Raw genomic sequence first — 6,000 nt, forward strand, 5'->3', positions numbered from 1 at the left:
GCAGTAGGACAATGTCTGCATTATCAAATGGAGAGGAAAATGCCTATTGTTTTAGCCAGTGTGTTAGGGAGACAGCGGTGGCTCATCACGTAAGTCTCAGGTAGCCCTGTTGGTGGGACCAGCTGGTACAGAAAGACAGTGCTCTCCATCCCTGTGACAGAGACAGTGCTAAATGAGCTATGCTCTGCACACACACCTACTTTCCTATTTTGTGGTTTTGATCCATAGTACTGACTGTTTTCTCCTCCCACAACCATTCTGCAGTGAACGGTGTCTTTCATGTTTGGAAATACTCCTCAATTGCCTTGCTGAAGTTTATCACTAATGAGATATGACAGAAGGAGAGATTGCTAGAGCTTCAACAGCAAAATATTGTTCGCCATTTGAGATCGGTGTAATAGGGTACTTACCCACTGTGGTTCGGCTGCGTTTCATCTCCTCAGCTTTGTGCTGTGTCGCTGTGTAGCCAGGCAGCTGCAGGTAACTTTGGCAGCAGATGAGCTGCCAGCTCTCCCATGCTGAGAACTTCCTCCAGCTCCAGTCTCCCTTCTTCACTAGCTCGGTCTAAGGTAAGGGGCTGTGACAGATCTCTCAGTGACATTTTTAGCATGCATTGGGAGCCAGACATCTTGCCACACTATAGAAATATTAATCAATCCACCAAGCGAACAATGCTGTATCCGCTTTACCGAGACGTGGAGAGGTTGTGGCACAGCCATCGGGGTGAGGAAGAGTTTAGGAACTCTGAGAATTGATTCCCTGTCACCTGGTACCCCCTTGGGGACAGCCTTCCTGCATGACTGTTGGTGTGAACTACTTGCGTGACTCCATCCACTCTCAGGCAAATCTTGAAACTGCTTGTAGCAGCGATCTGGTCTGGGCGGCAAAAAACAGGAGGACTCCGACTCTGGATGCTTCTCTCTCTTTCTATGGCAGGACGTGCAAGCTTGTTGGCAGCCCTTGAGGTGATCAAACTCTGGCGTATTCCAAAACTTTCCTGTGTGGGCAAGGCAAGCAATATTTTAGCACAAATCAGGGCAAACTACCATGGGAGATGGTAGATCCTGCATCCCTTGAAGTCTTCAAATCAAGAACGGGCAGCTTCCCAGAAGATGTATTGTAATTAAACACAATCTTAGTTAATCACAGGAATGTCTGACTGAAAAAGGCTTGTGTTATAGAGGAAGTCAGGCTGGATGATGTAATTGTTCTTCCTGTCCTTATTATAAAAACAGATGTTTACTGTGGGAGAGGATGTATTTAAATACAAGCTGTGTCTACATAATGGCCTTAAAGTATGTTAGTTAAACATATTCATGTGATCCTTCTCATTTTTAACCCATTTTTGGATAACCTAAAAAAGGTCAGTTATAGAAAATCACCTTTACTGATGCAGTAAATTGCGCATTACCTCCTTCATGCCCACAATGGCAGCTACATTGGTGTTTGCTACCTCAGGCTGTTCCAGAGACTGAACAATTCAGACTATATTGCATGAAACCCTGGCTTGGTTCTGGCTTTCCCTCCATCACATTCGTGTGCTGTGTTGCCCAGTTTTCTGCCCCATGGTGGGAAGACTGGCTGGGGAGGGGAGCTGCTGCAGTGGCAGCCTCGGGAACCAGAAGGGTGGAGAAATGGTCGGGAAAAGGGGGTGCATCCAAGTCGTACCACTGAGGAGGAGAGCTCGTGTTACCGCCACAGAGCCTCCCCTGTAGCTCGGAAAAGGCAATACCTTTAAGAAACATGAGAAGGGTCCCATTCTGCCTCCAAACTGTACTTCCATAGATGTGTCTTTGGACCGAGTTCACACCATTTCTGTAAACGTACCTTAGGCCAGTTCTTGAGCTAGGAAAGCCACCGTTAAGTGTGTTCTTTTGAAGCAAATGTTGCTCTAAATAACTTTGAAATCATTATTTCTCAGCTTTCTTTAAAAGGAGCTTAGTAAATTCTGCCCCAAAGGAAGCCTCTCCCGCACCATGCAGTGTTATGGGACTGTTGCATGTTCTTTACACCTACAGCATGTGTTTTGACAGGGGTCGTTTGGGAGGTGAGGAGTGGATGGGGGTAGAAAAGAATATTAATTAAGCTTGTCACTGCCAGAGGGATAGTGTGCATTGTGCGCAAGGAAATTCCAGGGAGAGCTGGGCATGATTTTTCTGCATGGAATAAATTTATTTTTAAAAAATGTACTTTTGAGAGAACCACAATTATTCACATATCCAAGTTCAATCTGGCAAATTATTTCATATGAAAAATATGGGGGGAATATCGGAAGAGTTGAAAATGCTTGTTTCAATCCTTTTAGAATGAATCACTTCAATATTTGAATTTCAAAGTTAATTTAATTTCAAAATAAAATAATTAAATAGCCTTAATTTGACATAAAACACTTAATGTGGGGCTCAAAAGTATTTCAGGTGTATCTGAATTGAAATTTTCCAAATTTTCCTATTTAGTGTCATATCCACCACTGTGTATCTGGTTAATTCAGTTCCAGCATGTCAAGAAATTGCATTAGAGAAAACTTTACAGTATCTACTTAAAAGAAAGTTAGCAGCTATGGAGGAATAAGAATCTTTAACATGATGCAACTGGTTCATCTAAAAGTAAAAGAAGATAAATAAAATGGAGAGATATGTAATCTTGAATGCTAGGAGCACTTTCTTAGAGTGAGGCATCTTGGCTGATCTTACTTGTCTATCTAATCATTTGGCAATGCCAACTGTTAGTCTATAAAACTGTCTTTCAGAGCAGAAGGGGGAAATGCTTTATGTTTTCCTGATATATAAAAAAACTGGACAAAGTAACAGTGACTATATTGGGAACAATTTGGCACCAGTCTCAGAGGGCAGAAAATGCAAATCTTATGGAGGAGAGGATTAAAAGACGGATTGTCTTGCCAATTTTGTTATAGGAGGCTGCGCGTTGGACAAGAGGAGGTCCTCACCTGAAATTTTAACAGTTGACCAGATCTATATTTTTGTGAAAATAAGTTCTGTGGAGAGCAGCAGGCAGACAGGACAGGAAAGCCCTCTTCTCTAGCCAGTTCTGGGTTTGTTATGATCTTAGCATCTCATGCTTTTGCATGATATACTACATGGCAGGACAAGGGAGGTACGCATTAATTTTCTTTAGGCAGCCAGGCAGGGTGACCACCACTGCCGGGGCAGGAGCAGGTGGGTGCTGTCCCTCTGCTGCCCTGGCACTCACAACAAGGGGTGCCGCAGAAACGGCCTACAGCCAAACAGGCAGAGATGCTCACATACTCACTGCTGTACTTAGGCCTCGGTTAACAACAGCTGACCCGCATGGGAGACAGCCTGTCCAGCAGAGCTGCTGGTTGTGCCAGGCTGCCCGCTGGCGTGGAGAGTCAGAGCTGCTCTGAGGTTATCTGGAAGCGTGACGTTTCACTGCACCTAAGCGGAGTTACAAAGTGCGGGGCTTATTTCCACTTACAACAGGGGTTGCGGCACTGTTGTGGGCAGGTACCCAAACTCTCTGTGCCTCACTTCTGGAGAAAAGGCAGGATGGCAATTCTTAGCTGTTTTTGTAAAGCACTTGGAGCCCGCCAACTGCATGCAAGCACTGAGTGCTGCCATTTGCCACAGGGCTGCAGACCCAGGCTGTGGCAGAGGAAGCAGAGGCAACTCTCCGGTGCTGTTGCCTACACCATTTATTTCTGCCAGCCGTGGGCCTGTGATGCTGCCTGGGGAGATGGGAGCAGGTGACAAGCCAGGAGCTGGATGCCGAAGGTCCAAGACCCTGCAGAGGAAATGAAAAGTTTTAGTTACTGTGGCTGTGCTTCTCCTCTGGTCAAAGAGGGCAGGAGCAGGGACTGGCAGGCAGCCAAATCCATCTTCAATGGTGATATAATTACTAACAACGACCTCCAGCCCCAGCAGTATTTAAATGGCATTTCAGGGCAGGCACCAAACCCGGTCTGGTTTACGTAAGATAAACGCAGTTTTGCTGGAGGGGAAGGGAGAGGAGGGCGGGTCTCTGGTCCGAAGGGGATTGATTTATAAGCGCAGCTGCCCAGCCCACTCCCGGTCACGTCCCCATGGCAGTGCAGGCGCAGGCTGCCTCCTTTCTACCCGTGCTGGTGCCATCGACTGGGGCCAGAGCATCGAGTCCCTGCTCCTGGGCAGTGGTTCTGCAGAGAGAGCTGGCGCTGGCGCAGCTCTGTCCCCTGCGGTGCCAGCCGGGGCGCGGCGTCTCGCCGCGCTGCAGGCAAGAGCAAGAGTGACTGAGGCTGCCAGGCAGTGTCCCTGGCCTGTGGGCCGGTGGGCCTCTCTCGAAGGAGCCAGGTTGCAAGACATGGGAGCACAATTTGGCTGTCCTGATGGCCAGCGCGTAGTGCGGGGCAGAGGAGAGGTGCGTTGCCATGCTGTCTCTCCAGCTGCACTGCTGGGGTGTTTGGCGAGCCCCACCACCACTGTGCATCGAGGCACTTAGCTGAGTGGGGGGGGAAGGTAAACGATAGCAATTACTTCTGGGGGCCAGAAAGGTTTTAGGGTTTACTCTGTTATTGCATAAATGTCAGTGAGAATGCCGGGAATTTTGCAGCTGGGGAATCAAGCCAATAGCTTAATAATGTTTGGTGTGTGTTTCTGCCACGTTGGATGAAAATGTAAAGTATTATTACAGTATTCACCTGTGCATTTAGAATATATGTTGTTACTGCTATTTTGAAATGAGGAAATTACTATTTCCAGATCAGCTTACCTGCCTTTGCATGCATGAAGTTAACAATAAAACACTTCATACCCGAAAATTGCTGATTTTTCAGGTATTGATATTTTCTTTCAGACTCCTGTCAGTCTAGTCATCCATCTGATTCAGTTCATTGTAACAAACTATAGGTTTCACCTCTACAGTGACTCAGGAAACGTTCCGTCTCTCCCCACTTTTCAGAAGCCAAGGAGAGAGAATGGCAGGTTTTATTCTTCATATTCTGAAAGAGTGATAAAGAATGACAAGTCCATTTCATGTTCATCTCCTTTCCATGTCTTGAATGAATGAATTGGTTGGCTGGGAGAGAGCTCTTTTCTGTAGCAGTCTGAAAGGTCTTTGCTAGCATGTCTCACCTGTGCGTGAGATACACAGTCTGGAGTTTTGTCTCCTTGGATAGGACTCTTCCTGCTGTTGCCACATAAGACTTTGAAACTGCTAATTCTCATCAAGGAGCCATGTGCCTACAGTCCTGAAAATCAAGATAAGGATTTCCCTTAGATTCCTCCAGATTTTCTGCCAGGAAGGCAGAAATCCCCCTGCCCATGAACTCTGCTGGAGCACAAATCTGTTTCCAGCCCAGACATCTGCTGCTGCTGGACGCAGCACTGCATTTTGATGTCCACTATGCATTGACAGTGCAAACTTTGCCAGCAACATTAAAAGGGAAGTATCTGCTGAAAATCAAAGGATGAGACATGAATGTTATGGCTAATGTACTCTTCCTTCATAGCTCTCCTAGGAGTATAACACAAGAGATGTGCCCCTGCATCCTTTTGGGAAGGCTATAGCAAGTGCATGAGGAATTTCCAAGTGTCATCTCCTTTGAGCTTCATTACAGAATATCCTTCATTGTTCGTTCTCATTTTTTTCTTCTCTTACAATATATTCCTGGATTTCAGAGACAGTGTGTACCAAAGCTGATTTGAAGGGCCTAGAGCAATTTAGAAATAGAGAGAGGTCCAAACTGAACCATCAGCTTTCATCTCCACCTTAGAAGTGTTCAACAAACCCTTGATCATTGCAGGGAATTAAACTCATGTGCTGACTTAATCCCAACTCAGCATTAAGGTCACACAATAGTTCATATAGATTCTTTCGTAGTCATAAAATGTTATTTAAAAATGCAGGGAGAAATGTTTCCTCTTTACCTTGATGGCTTTCCATTTTTTGTGCTGCAGCAGAGATCAACAGTCCTCCTGTTTACTCTGACTTTCTTCCAACACCGCAGCCTGGGTCAGCAGTGATGAGGACAGGCCTGGGAATAAT

The sequence above is a fragment of the Ciconia boyciana genome, chromosome 6, assembly GCF_034638445.1.
Source record: "Ciconia boyciana chromosome 6, ASM3463844v1, whole genome shotgun sequence".
In the NCBI taxonomy this organism is placed as follows: Eukaryota; Metazoa; Chordata; class Aves; order Ciconiiformes; family Ciconiidae; genus Ciconia; species Ciconia boyciana.